At 50.4% G+C, this 15000-nt stretch overlaps 1 protein-coding gene across 1 annotated transcript in view; it reads left to right on the plus strand.

Annotated features, from left to right (window-relative positions):
* Nucleotides 1-15000, plus strand: part of banp (BTG3 associated nuclear protein) — a gene marked incomplete at its 5' end in the record, with an annotated part of 50678 nt that overhangs the window by 27140 nt on the left and 8538 nt on the right. The window lies entirely within an intron of this gene.

Below are 15000 nucleotides of genomic sequence, written 5' to 3' on the forward strand. Positions count from 1 at the left end.
GGTCAGCAGTGGGAACCAGGTCAGAAGAGAACACTGGGTTTGGCTGGGGGCTGGAGGCAGGCCAGCACTGGGTCCCCACTGCCCCCTAGCCCAATCTACCAGGACCTGTAAACATCAGGAGAGGGGGAGAAAAAGGGGGAGAGAGAGGGGGAGAGAGAGGGGGAGAGAGAGGGGGGGAGAGAGAGGGGGAGAGAGAGAGGGGGAGAGAGAGAGGGGGAGAGAGAGAGGGGGAGAGAGAGAGGGGGAGAGAGAGGGGGAGAGAGGGGGGGAGAGAGGGGGGAGAGAGAGGGGGGGGAGAGAGAGGGGGGAGAGAGAGGGGGAGAGAGAGAGGGGGAGAGAGAGAGGGGGAGAGAGAGAGGGGAGAGAGAGAGGGGGAGAGAGAGAGGGGAGAGAGAGGGGGAGAGAGGGGGGGAGAGAGAGGGGGAGAGAGAGGGAGAGAGAGAGAGAGACACACACACATAGAGAGAGAGAGAGAGAGAGAGAGAGACACACATAGAGAGAGAGAGAGAGAGAGAGAGAGAGAGAGAGAAAGAGAGACCACTGGGAGTGACATCAGTGCCTTTCATCCCTGCGTTGTGTTTGTTACAGTATTGTTACAGTATGACAGTGTGTAGGTGTGGTGCCTTAGGTCAGAGTCTCTCATGTTTGACATACAAAGCAGATGCCGTATATCAGGTCCATCAGGTGCAGAGACTGAAGTCAGTCTAACGATCCGGACAGATTTGTGTCCTACATTTTTATTTAATTGTCCTATTTTCTCCGGCCCAAGAATGTTGTTGATAATGTGTGAGGGTTTGTTGAGCAATCTGTGATCCAGAGGGAGAGAGAAATAGTTGGAGAGAGAGAGAGAGAGAGAGAGAGGGGGGTGGGGGGTGGGGGGGAGAGAGAGAGGGGGGTGGGGGGTGGGGGGGAGAGAGAGGGGGGTGGGGGGGGAGAGAGAGGGGTGGGGGGAGAGAGGGGGGGTGGGGGGAGAGAGAGAGGGGTGGGGGGAGAGAGAGAGGGGTGGGGGGAGAGAGAGAGGGGTGGGGGGAGAGAGAGAGAGGGGGGGGGAGAGAGAGAGGTGGGGGGGGAGAGAGGGGGGGGGGTGGGGGGGGAGAGAGAGAGGGGGGGGGAGAGAGAGAGGTGGGGGGGGGGGGGGGAGGGGGGGGGGTGGGGGGGGGAGAGAGAGAGAGGGGGGGGGGGAAGAAAGAGACCCACCTAGAGAGAGAACAAGAAAGACAGAATGCACAAGAGCGAGAAAGAGACAAACAGACAGGCATGTTTTATGTGCGTATCTCCGTGTTTAGTGTCGTGTGTAATGTATAGAAGCGGGGCAGGATTTACAAGGCCGGGGCGATCCTATTTCAAAGGAGCGCTGCTTTACGGCGGAGCCTGTTTTATCTCCTCTGGCAGCACGTATGGCAGAGAGGCCAGGGGCTTTCCCCTCAGAGCACCCACACCAAACAACCCTCTCTGCGTCAGTCAGCGCCACATAGAGGTGCCCGTGTGTGTGTGTGAGTGTGTGTACGTGTCCGTACCCTGGGGCAGAGCGGTAGAGGTGGCCTCCAGGAGTGTCGAGGCTCTCTGGGCAGAGACGTGGAGAGGCCTGGCTCCCTGGCTGTGTGGAGCTGAGAGGGTCCAGATGTTCTGGTAGCACATTACTGTGTTTCAGCAAAGCTCCGTATGGCCCACAGCGCCTCCATCCCAGACCCAGAACCCCCCAGGGCTCCGCTAGGACTCACCAAGTCACCGGTCCTCACAGTTTCTCTAAGCCAGGCCAGGGCCCAGGGCCCGAGCGAGAAACCGAAAACCCGGGTCGATAGAAGGTAGCGCCAGCCCGATGATACACGATGACACAAACATGGACGACGGAGGCAGCAGTCAAGATGTCGATCTTTTTGTTTTTGGACGGCAGTTTTTTTTGTCTATCAGACAGCCGCAGTTAAAAGACCACAGATTTAATGCCGACGAACGAGAGACGAGCGACTCGCGCCAGGGACGGTCCGTTCGGAACCAGGGGGTGTTGTGGGAAAAAGCGTGAGAGCGCGAGGGCGGGGGCCCGCGTCCCGTCGGGCTCTCTCGGAGGCGCCCGGGAGGTCAGGGGCGGGTGTTTTACGCTCGTGTATTATTTCGCTCGCTTTTTACGACGTTTGTATATCATTTGTAAAAGGGCTTTATCTAGAAACAACACAGGGTAATTGGAACCATCGATAGAGTCATCATTTGAAACGTGAAAATTTAGAGGCCTCGTTAAAATGGATAGGAAGGCCAAGTGGAGGGTTCTGTTGTTGTTGTGGAGAACAGACAGCTGGGGGCCTGCCCGGTTAACAGCCCCGCTAAATAACAGTTGTCATCGGGGATCCCGACGACAGCCTTTTGATACGCTACGGCCCTCTGGATCTGAATTCAAACCGAGCTGGTTTAGTTCTGAAGCTCTACGCACGCTGCTTTGATACAGACTCCCAGTCTGAAGCCAGGGGGGGGGGGGGGACGACGACATCTGATAGGGGTGGGGAGCAGGACGTCTAATGATGAGGGGTGGTGAGAGAATGGGGTGGGAGGGGGGGGGGGGGTAGGACATCTGATGATGGGGAGGGAGGGGTGGTGAGAGGATGCTAAATGCAGCAGTTTGATTTGATGCAGGTGTCAAAACTTTTATAGGAATAGTGTCGTGGTGGTGTGGGGCTGGGGCGGGGGGTGGGGGGTGGGGTAGAGGAGTAACAGAAGGCTTGCTTTACAGAGGGAGAGATGGGGTCTGGATGTCTGGGTGGAACACACCAGACTGAGACCACCACTGAACCAGAACCTAGCGGTAGTGGCGGTCGATAGCGCGTCGGACCGGTGATCAGAAGGTTGTGAGTTTGAATCCTACTTGGGAACACCATGGCTACTAGTGTGCCCTTGAGCAAGGCACTCAGCCCTGAGTTACACCAGGGAGACTGTCCCTGGAATCTCTCATTGGGAGTAGCTTTGGATAAAAGCGTCTGTTAGATGGTTAGAACGGAGATACGGTGGTGGTGTGACTTAGCAGATCTGCTTCTGTAGACGTCTTTACACTGGTGAGAAGGGGCATGTTATCGTGGATATGATGACAGGCAGATTTATTTATTTATTTATTACAGTTATTTTTTCTGAAGGGGGACAGGCCCACTCCTGTTTTTCATTGTATGGGATAGAGATAGGGAAGATAATAAAAGAGTTGCTATGTATTTTAATGAAAGAACCCATATGCTGTTTTTATTTATTTAGTCAGGGCTTTATTTTTATTTTTATTTTTTGTGTTTTTGTATAAAGGAAACATTTTAATAATTTTTAAAATTATATATATACAAAAATAGAGATAGTGAAGATAGACAGGAAAGTAAGGAGAAGAGAGGGCATGTCAGCAGGGCACGGGCCGGATTCGAACCCATGCCGACAATGGGCATATTATATGTGCACTGTAGACTGCAGTGCTAGACCACCAGACCACCCCAGACCACATGGTGCTAGACCCCCAGACCACATGGTGCTAGACCCCTAGACCCCCCCAGGCCTCATGGTGCTAGACCCCCAGACCACATGGTGCTAGACCCCCAGACCACCCCAGGCTACATGGTGCTAGACCCCCAGACCACATGGTGCTAGACCCCCAGACCACCCCAGGCTACATGGTGCTAGACCCCCAGACCACCCCAGGACACATGGCAGGCTAGACACCCAGACCACCCCAGGACACATGGCAGGCTAGACCCCCAGACCACCCCAGGACACATGGCAGGCTAGACCCCCAGACCACCCCAGGACACATGGTGCTAGACCAGCTGGTTCTGAGCTGCACGTGGACATTTCTCTCCAGTCAGTTTTTTATGTTATGTTAATGTTATGTTTTTGTTTCCCCCTCTCATGATAATTGTTGGGAATTGGAGAGGATCTACTGATCCAAGATGGCCAACTTTTTTCCCCCCAAAACATCAAGTTATTGTTTGGTGTCCTTTTGGCCTCCCCCTCTGTCTGGTTGTGGTTCAGTCCGCACATCTGCCCTGGCTCAGGAGGCTGCACATGCACATGTTGTTGACGGCTGTGAAGCAGAGAGGAAGTGCGCTTTTTTCTTTATTGTTTTTTACACTCCAGATCTGAAAGGATAGCAGTGATTCTACTGGGATGATAGGAAGCAGACTGGAGTGATGAGGCTTCTTTTTTTTTTCTTTTTTTTTCTTTTTTTTTAGCACTACTTGTAAAAAGAGCTGCGTGCGTGCGTGCGTTTGTTGCATTTGGACCAAGTGCACTTCGTGAGATAGAAGTGAAACAACTTCTTATGAGTTTGAATGAGTGGCACACTTTTTTTACACACACGCACACACACACACACACACACACACACACACACACACACACACACACACACACACACACACACACACACACCAGTGCCAGAGCCCAGTCAGTGCTGTTCAGTACAGATTCTGGGCTCTGCCAACTATTCCTTTTGATCAAAATAAATTCTGATGCAATAGTACAGTACAAAACTGCTCCAGTCTTAAAACTCTTTTACATCTCATTATGAGATAACAAAACAAAGACGCTCTCTATTGTCTTTGAACAACTCTCTTATTGTGCTATATAACCCATATTCCATTGTAACTAGATTCATATGGACCAAAAGTACAATTTGTAATACTAACATAGAAAGATGTGCACTGGGAAGAGGGCCCTGTTTGTTATTGTGTTTCAATCTGGCCCTCTCTGAATGTTTTTTGCATTAAGCTGCTGCTCTTGTTGTCTCTCTCTCTCCCCTTGCTGTATTTCTTCAGTATCCTGTCTCCCTTACTGTTGAAAGCATTACAGCATAAGAGAAAAGATTTATTTCTCCTTCTTTATGCCAAGCAATTCTGTTATTTGCAGAAGGTCATAGCAACTAGCAAACTCTGAAGTGAATTTAAGACGTCTCTTGATTGTTCAGTGTATTTTCTCCAGCTCTCTCTCTGGCAGGCAGAAGTGTACTTCTAGAGCTTAACAGTGTAATCCTCCCTGTCTCCCCCCCAACCTCAGTGGCCCTCCAGCACAGGGGTGGCAAGCCTGGGCTGATTAAAGCCCCACCCAATCCTACTTGACCGGAGGTCAAACAGTAACTTATCCACTTAAGCTCCACTAACTGACTATCAGACCCGGTTTTGATTCATGAAGCTTTAGTCTGTCAAGTCTGATGTGTTCCTTTGTGCCAAGCTGTTCTTGGCAAATCATTTGTACATAACATGTTTGGCATTTAGCAGACGCCTTATCCCAAACCGACTTACACAATCGATACATTTGACTAAGCAAGTGAATCATCAGTTCACCAAGGGCTGGTGTGTCTCAGGAGGTAGAGCCGCTGTCTAATGATCGCAAGGTTGGCAGATCGGCGGTTCGAGCCACGGCTGGCCACATGTCGAAGTGTCCTTGGGCAAGACACTGAATCCCAAATTGCTCCCAGTGAGCGGGCCGGCGCCTTGCGTGGCAGCTTCCCTCCATTGGTGTGTGAATGTGTGTGAATGGGTGAATGAGAGGCCGTTGTAAAGCGCTTTGGATAAAGGCACTATATAAGTCAGTCTATATAAGAGAAACTTGCTCAGGCCAGGGCCCATCGCCAGTCGTCGTGATAGAAGAAGAAATCATGGCATGTCGGATGTGTACTGTGTAGTTTCAACGTGAAACTGGCGGGAAAGTGAATTTGTGCACAAATGGAGGCTTCCGGTGGAATCACACGTCCTCAGTGGGAGCCGCTCATGGGAAAATGGGAGGATATGGATGACCTTCACAAGGCAGTAAGAGGTAATGTTGATTCCAATCCGAAAAGCTGGGCAGAATCCTGTAAACATTTTTAGCTTCTTTGTAGATTAGTTACACAAGCTTCCGATGTGCACGCAGCAGGTGTGTACTACCATGCCAAATGTTATCTCATGTTGCGATATGCAGCAAAACGGCAAGCATCTCATGACACTGCCAGGCCACGGTGTCAGAAGGGGAAGCATCTACCAGTGAGTGGGGGACAACCTTTGACCATCTAACTATTGCACAAATTGTTGCCCTGGTTGAGGATTCAGAACGTCCTTCACAATCTCCTATTACAGCAACTCTACAGGAACCTTATGAAAGAACGCAGGCATTTGTGTTGATTATGAACCCCACACAACAACATTCAAGCAACATCTCTGCAACCGAGAATGTCAATGTCTGAAGTACAATGCATTTGGCGGCACCAATCACACCTGCAAGACCGACGCAATACGTCCCAATACGCAATACGACCCAAAAGCCCCCAAAAATAAATAATGGCGTTCACAAGCACAACTATTCCTCTCCCTTTAATCCCGGCCCGATGCAGACATGGCAGAATTCTTCAGTATTGAAAATCAGAGGGAGCCACCCAGCATTTCCAACCAAGGGCTTTTACACAGCGGCACAAAGGCAGACATTCTTGAATGCATGAATGTGGAAAAAACCTGCATAGCAGCAGCAAGGGATGCCCCTGTAGTTGTGCTCAATGGCGCAGTAATGGTCCAAATGATCTGGCCAATTATTATAATATATCCAGAATTTTCCTGGATACAGTCATGTACAGGTTTTTTGCCCTTGCCTGCTTGTGTTCTGTCATCATGTGAAGCGCATTGGGTCACATTTTGAGAGAAATGCGCTATACAAATAAAACTTGATTTGATTTTGAATTACTCAATTACTTGAATTACCCGTGGAACGGGGTCAAGAACTAAAGTAGGAGATGGCAGAACTCCTATTCCAAAGGATAACTGGAACAACAACTTCCTGAAGAATGAAGAGAACGAAACCGAACTATTTGGACTTATCAGCGATGAGCTCACCAAGCATGACATGCATCCTTTCTACCAAGAAAGATGTTGTACTCTCCAACAGACCTGAATATGACATATCTGCGCTTCAGCCTTGTAACCATCCTGAAGCAGACACTAGAATGATTCTGCATATGGCACAGGCTGGGGCCAATGGCCATAAAAAGGCATTTGTCCGTACGGTTGACAGCAGTGTTGTAATCCTTGTAATCCGCTTTTTCGAGGCCTCACAGAGCTCTGGATTGGCTTTGCATGCGGAAAGAACTACCGGGACATTCCTGTTCACGAGATCGGCAATGCTCTCGGTCCCAAGAAATCACTGGCCTTACCTCTCTTCCAACAGGATGCGATACAACATCAGCCTTCCTGGGCTATGGGAAAAGAAGTGCATGGGCAGCTTGGGAGGCAACACCAGATCTGACAGAAACCCTGGTCGCCTTCACCTTGGAGCCTGAACAGATCAATGCAGATGTCCATGTCTGAAGACTGGAGCGTATGGTCATCATCATGTACAGCAAGAGCTTTGGCTCCAGCCGAGTAGATGAAGCCAGACATCGGCTTTTCTCAAACAGTACCAAGTCCCTTGAGAACCTGCCTCCCACCTGCCTCCCACCTAAGCTGCACTGATTCAGCATGTCAAAAGGGCACTGCTACAGGCCAGCTTCTACTAGAACCAGGCAACCTCTGTCCAGCTGTTCAGTACATGGGGCTGGTACGGGGACTGGTACTGGGGATGGTACTGGGGCTGGTACTGGTACTGGGACTGGGACTGGTACTGGGACTGGTACTGGGGCTGGGACTGGTACTGGGACTGGGGCTGGGACTGGTACTGGGACTGGTACTGGGACATACTGGTACTGGTACTGGGACTGGTACTGGGGCTGGTACTGGGACTGGGGCTGGTACTGGGACTGGTACTGGGGCTGGGACTGGTACTGGGACTGGGGCTGGTACTGGGACTGGTACTGGGACTGGTACTGGGACTGGGACTGGTACTGGGACGTACTGGTACTGGGACTGGTACTGGGACTGGTACTGGGACTGGTACTGGTACTGGGACATACTGGTACTGGGACTGGGACTGGTACTGGGGCTGGTACTGGTACTGGGACTGGTACTGGGACTGGGACTGGTACTGGGACTGGGACTGGTACTGGGACTGGTACTGGTACTGGGACTGGTACTGGGACTGGGACTGGTACTGGGACTGGGACTGGTACTGGGACTGGGACTGGTACTGGGACTGGGACTGGTACTGGGACGTACTGGGACTGGTACTGGGACTGGTACTGGGGCTGGGACTGGGGCTGGTACTGGGACTGGGACTGGGACTGGTACTGGGACTGGGACTGGGGCTGGTACTGGGACTGGTACTGGGACTGGGACTGGGACTGGTACTGGGGCTGGTACTGGGACTGGGACTGGGGCTGGTACTGGGGCTGGTACTGGGACTGGGACTGGGACTGGTACTGGGACTGGGACTGGGGCTGGTACTGGGACTGGTACTGGGACTGGTACTGGGACTGGGGCTGGGGCTGGTACTGGGACTGGTACTGGGACTGGTACTGGGACTGGGACTGGGACTGGTACTGGGACTGGTACTGGGACTGGGACTGGTACTGGGACGTACTGGGACTGGTACTGGGACTGGTACTGGGACTGGGACTGGTACTGGTACTGGTACTGGGACTGGGGCTGGGGCTGGTACTGGGACTGGGGCTGGTACTGGGGCTGGTACTGGGACTGGTACTGGGACTGGTACTGGGACTCCACGACCAAGACTTGGGAACCTTACTGGACTCATCTTGCAGATGCCAGTAAAGCCTGCACCATTCTCCTCCACTGCAGCTGCAAAAAGTCATGTAGAGGGCGCTGCAAATGCTGTAAAGCTGGAGTCCATTGCACCTCAATATGTGGATGCGAGGGTGCCTGTACCAACAATGAGGGTCACGACGACAATGAGTAATCTGGTTGTGTGATCCTATAGTTTATTTGACAATATAAATATTTCCTGGCAATTAAAGTGTATAATTCTGATTATGATATAATTATATTGTTGAAATTCTAAACACCTTTGGTCAATATTATATAATATAAAATAATAAAACAATAATATCTCTTTTATAGACTGAAAGAAATGTTATGATAAAACTCACTTTCAGGTAGTTGCCATCTTGGAAATATGCAAACTAGGGGTCCAGACACACCCAATCATAAATATAAGTATTCCAGTGTGTTTCTAATAGTCAACAAACATAAAATAGACACCAGGCTTGCATTTCTAGTTCATTTGGTTCAAAAGTTATAGCCAAAACCTTTTTCGGAGGGCGGCCATATTGATTTGGCCGCCATGGCGACCCTGGTGGTCGTTGGCTCGGGGCCACATCTGGGCCAAATTTGGTGCTTTTGCACAAATTTGCACGAACATAGCCTCATATAGCCATAAGGCCCCCAACTATGTCGCCCCTGAGACAAAATGTTTGCCCACCCCTGCGTTTGTGGTAGGAGCCTCTTGCCAATACGAGGCATGAGTTTGAATGTTTTGGATGGAAGCATGCTCTGGTTCCAAGCAGCCCAGCATCAGTCCAGAGAGGAGAAGATCAATCGTCTTGCAAATGGGGAGTCGTGGGACAGGATGTATGCATGGGAGTTCCTGTAATTGCCACAGATCTATCTCACACACCATTCCAAATCTATAAAACCCTCTGTGTGCAGCTCCAAGCAGCTGAGAATTTAAACGGCCGCTCTCACATCGAAGCCTTAACCTCTCGACTAATCTGACAAGTGATCGTGGACCCATGGAACCCCCCCGCCTCCACACACCCCCCCACCCACATACACACACATTCTCTCTCACCTGGCATGGGATGGGATGCTGTTTATGGGCCTTTGAGGGAGCCAGGGAGGACAGAGGCCGTCTTGTTCAGAGGGGAGAGGAGGATGTTGCCTGTGTGGATGTCTGCAGAGAGGACAGCTGCGCTCCCCTCGCCTACAGGTGGGGGGGGGGGGGGGGGGGTGGGGTTCTGTGTCCTCGAGGTCCTCAACATGACAGACACATCCTCCCCTCCCCTCTGGGCCAAGCTGCCTCTGTCCTCCATCTCAAGACTCCTAGACTGATTCATGTGAGATGAGGTGTGAGGACATGGGAGAGACAGAGAGGCTGAGGCTGTTATCTTGTGTCCTTTGGGCCTGACCCTCAGGACCTTATTAGTTGTGGAATGTGGAAGTGGAAATGTAAAAACAAATCTTCTTTTCTTCACACTCCCACATCACATACCTGCCTCGCTTTCTCCATCTCACAACCCCTTCTGTCAAGCCCAACGATTGTCAGTCGTTACAGTTAGGGCCTTTTCAGCCGCAGCCCCGTCCCTCTGGAACGCCCTCCCCAACCACATCAGACAGGCCAACACCCTGCCAACATTTAAACAGGCCCTCAAACCCACCTCTTCAAGCTCGCCTTCACCAGTTAACCCTCTCCCCCTCCCCTCCCCATGTGTCCCCAGCACTACCTTCATTAGGCCCCTATACTTTCTTTTATTTATATTTTTTGTTTCTTTTTATTATTACTACAGTTTGTAAAGCGTCTTTGAGTGTCTAGAAAAGCGCTATATAAGACTAATGTATTATTAAATGGTAAATGGACTGCACTTATATTGCGCCTTTATCCAAAGTGCCAAACGGCCTCTCATTCACCCATTCACACACACATTCACACACCAATGGCGGCAAGCTGCCATGCAAGGCGCCAGCCCGCTCACTGGGAGCAATTTGGGGTTCAGTGTCTTGCCCAAGGACACTTCGACATGTGGCCAGCTCGGGCTCGAACCGCCGATCTGCCAACCTTGCGATCATTAGACGGCGACTCTACCTCCTGCGCCACAGCCGATTATTATTATTATTATTATTATTATTATTATTATTATTATCTTACAACCCCTCCTGTCAGCCCAACAATTGTCAGTCATTTTCTTACCACACTTCACCTGCAGGGTCAGATTCATAGCAGACGTGACATACCTGCACTGCCCTTTTCACCCAAAAACGTAGCACCACCAAATGTGGGTCTACGTGCCCAACGAAAACAGTTCTTCAAAGCGTTTCTCCTTCAGGGCCGAGGGCTAACGAGGGAGGCTTCCTCCTCTAATGGTTCCCAGAGGGCAGTGCACCGGGCCTGGCGTGGTTGGTTACGGCGCGCCGGCAAGCAGACTTCGCGGTGGAACCGGCAAAAAAAAACTAAAAACGCGCCGACTCAACCAGGGCACCAGGGGGGTTAGAACTGAACTCTCAGACACGTCACTGACTCACGGCTTCAAAGCGAAGGTCGGGTTAGGGGGGTTTTGGTAGGGTTAGGGGGGCATAAACAGCATCTGTAATTGAGGTTTGTGAGGTTTGGGTTTTCTGCAGACTAGCAGATTCTCCCCCAAATTGGGAATGTCTGTGAGTCCTTGTACCCAGCTGGTCTCCTGGCATGGCGAGCTTGTGTGTGCTGGGGTTGTTTGAGCTGGAGCCCCCACCACGTAAAGCACACACACACACACACACACACACACACACACACACACGAGGGAGCGAGACGGCATCGATTTTTTTCCCTCCAAAGTAGACTCTTGAAAAAAACGCTGAAGCGCCACACATGCGTGCATCCGCAGGCCAGCGCAGCTCGCTGAGCACTCGGCTTTATTTGTTTTCCAGTGTGACAGCTTTGACAGTATGATTGTATGTTTGCGTTGCAATTTCTGTTAGCACATGAGTTATTATGTCATCAAATTAAACACACACACACACACGGCTCCCAGACCTGTAACCCCCAGAGCCTCCCCCACTTTCTCTGCCTGTCCACATACTCCCACTTCTCACGTCTCACGTGAACACACACACACATCCAGACCGGTCGTAACACCTTTGAAGACAGCCTAGCACCCCTAGCCTGAGAGGAGAGTAGAGATACCTGTAGGCTGGCGTGCGTGTGTGTGTGTGTGTGTGTGTGTACGTGTGTGTGCGCGTGCGTGTGCGTGAGTGTGAGTACGTGCGCCTGTGTTCGTAAGTGTTTGTGTACGCGAGCATGCAGATATTTATATGGGATCTAAATGTATAGGAATTCCCCCACCAAACTATCTTGCTCTGTAATTAGTGAGTGTGTTAAAACCAGCGCACTGGCTGCCGTTCACTACTCTCTCCTCACAGACGCACAGGGAGAGAGGGAGACAGCGTATAGAGCCAGAGAGCCTATAGAGAGACAGTGAGAGAGAATGGTGTCTCAGAGGGCTTGGGGCATGTTTATATTTTAAAGCAGAAAAGTCCCATTGAGGAAAAAGTATCTATTTTCCAAAGGGCACACTTCACAAAACCACTTCACAAAACGTTTCAAGGCCCCCTGTGTTAATCTGCAGTGCACACGCATGCATGCATGTTCAAGCACGGCGCTCGCTGATGTGTTTTTAGTTTATTTTTCTTACTGTGTGTGACAGTTTTGACAGTATGATTGTACGCTGCCTTTGTCTGTCTGTTAAAACATGCTCATTATTATGTCAGCCAACATGTGGACATGTGTAGATGTGTAGAGATGGGACACAGTCCTTAAGTTCAAATACCACCAGCACCTGGGTTGTGGGATAGCTAGCTTTCTGCTAGCGTAGCTGGCTAACATCGGGGATGTGAGGGGGCGGTCACGTGTATTGGCAAGTCAGAGGTCGTAAGTTCAAGGCTCTGTCGGAGCAAGTCCAACTGCAGGACGACTGTTTGCAACAGTTCGACATCTGTTTCACATGCATAGAGACGGCATGACGTCACATGCCTTTACCATCGCTGTCATTAGTCCTCCACACACAGGGTTCCCGAGCTGGTCTTAAAAAACCTTTAAGTCTAAAATCCAGCAATCCGATTTATAAGGCCTAAAAAAGGCCTACATTTCAGTTATTCAGTCTAAAAATGAGGTGATGGGTATTAAAAATTAGATCCTGCAAGGAAATCAGTCCGACTATCAGTCTATTTACGCGGAAATTAATCAAGCTGGAACCAAAAAATGCCAATTCGCTTCCTTTTTTGTCTGTATGGCAGTGAAATCCCTAATTTCATCATCTCGAGGGTGGCAAAAAGCTATCATATGGTGTTGCGAATAGGTCTAAAATTATATTCAAAGAGGTCTAAAAAAAAAGGTCTAAAAAGGTCTTAAATTTGACTTGTTGAAACTTGTAGGAACCCTGCACACACTCTTTGTAAGGTGCATCATTTCCAATGAAACAACACAGCTCCAAACCTATAGCCCAGAGGTGTGCGTGTGAGTGTGCATGCACGTGTGTGTGTGCAATCCAACATGCTGTAGCAAGACATGGTCATATCGTAGCCTACTGACGCTAAAACAAAAATGGAGAAACAGACAGCAGCACATATGCTACTGCTCAAATTAGCAAACAATGCACTGTGGGAAATGTGTGGCGGAACGATGGCTGCAGCTGGAGCATTGAACCATGTCAAACCGTAGGGACAACGTCTTTCTTTCTGTTTTCTCTCTCTTTCTCTCTCTCTTCCCCCTTCTCTCTTTCCCCAGATGTCCCCAACGGTCATCCTGCCGTGGTTCACTTTAAACAGGGGTGCAAACTTGTCACCTTTCTGCTAAATTAGCAGTTTTTAACCGAAAATAGCTTATCCATGTGGGGGTGGGGGGGGTCCTCATCCAAGTCACATGATGTGTGAGCTAACTAATCTTCCTGTCTGCAAAACTCTGCTGTTTAAATAACTTTTAACTATTTTCGAAGTAATTATGCAGGTGTTACGGTCAGGGTTAAGGTCAGGGGTGCAGCTACTTACTAACTAGTGATATCCATTTAGCACCAGTATTGCTAGCGCTACCCCCTCCCTCTAAGGTTAGCACCATTAGTGCTAGCGCTACCCCCCCCCCTCTAAGGTTAGCACCATTAGTGCTAGCGCTACCCCCCCCTTCTAAGGTTAGCACCATTAGTGCTAGCGCTATCCCCCCCTCTAAGGTTAGCACCATTAGTGCTAGCGCTATCCCCCCCTCTAAGGTTAGCACCATTAGTGCTAGCGCTACCCCCCCCCCCTCTAAGGTTAGCACCATTAGTGCTAGCGCTACCCCCCCCTTCTAAGGTTAGCACCATTAGTGCTAGCGCTATCCCCCCCTCTAAGGTTAGCACCATTAGTGCTAGCGCTACCCCCCCCTTCTAAGGTTAGCACCATTAGTGCTAGCGCTACCCCCCCCTCTAAGGTTAGCACCATTAGTGCTAGCGCTACCCCCCCCCCCTCTAAGGTTAGCACCATTAGTGCTAGCGCTACCCCCCCTCTAAGGTTAGCACCATTAGTGCTAGCGCTACCCCCCCCCCTCTAAGGTTAGCACCATTAGTGCTAGCGCTACCCCCCCCCTCTAAGGTTAGCAGCATTAGTGCTAGCGCTACCCCCCCCCCCCCTCTAAGGTTAGCACCATTAGTGCTAGCGCTACCCCCCCCCCCCCTCTAAGGTTAGCAGCATTAGTGCTAGCGCTACCCCCCCTCTAAGGTTAGCACCATTAGTGCTAGCGCTACCCCCCCTCTAAGGTTAGCACCATTAGTGCTAGCGCTACCCCCTCCCTCTAAGGTTAGCACCATTAGTGCTAGCGCTACCCCCCCCCCCCCCCTCTAAGGTTAGCACCATTAGTGCTAGCGCTATCCCCCCCTCTAAGGTTAGCTGCCATGATCATTGATCATTTTCTTCCTTTTCAGGCAAAAAAAAACATGTGGCACCTTTTTGGGCCATCAACAGTTTGCAGCCCTGTACCATATCAGTCTCACCAACTTCACTATCAGACAGCTAAGGAGCATCTGTCTGCCATGCCCATCTAGTCTGTGTAAACCTCTCTCTTCCATTCTCACTCAATGACATGAATCCAAACGAAGCCGCAGGGAACAAAACATGCCGAGTAAAATGGGATGGAACCAACCATACAGTCCCTCAATGTAAACACACACACACACACACACACAGTTACAGTTACAGAGTTACTGAGCATTTTCTTCTCGTCGGCACTTTCTATTTGTGTGTGTGTGTGTGTGTGTGTGTGTGTGTGTGTGTGTGTGTGTGTGGTGCGGTACTGGAACACACTGATGGCAGGGACTCACACGAGAGCGTAAACACACACATCAGATAGGGGCGTAAATAAGGCTGTCTGTTGTTTGTTTTTAATCTGCCTCCTCTCCTTTCAGGAGAG

The sequence above is a fragment of the Nansenia antarctica genome (genome assembly GCF_963989245.1).
Source record: "Nansenia antarctica genome assembly, chromosome: 14".
NCBI lineage: Eukaryota > Metazoa > Chordata > Actinopteri > Argentiniformes > Microstomatidae > Nansenia > Nansenia antarctica.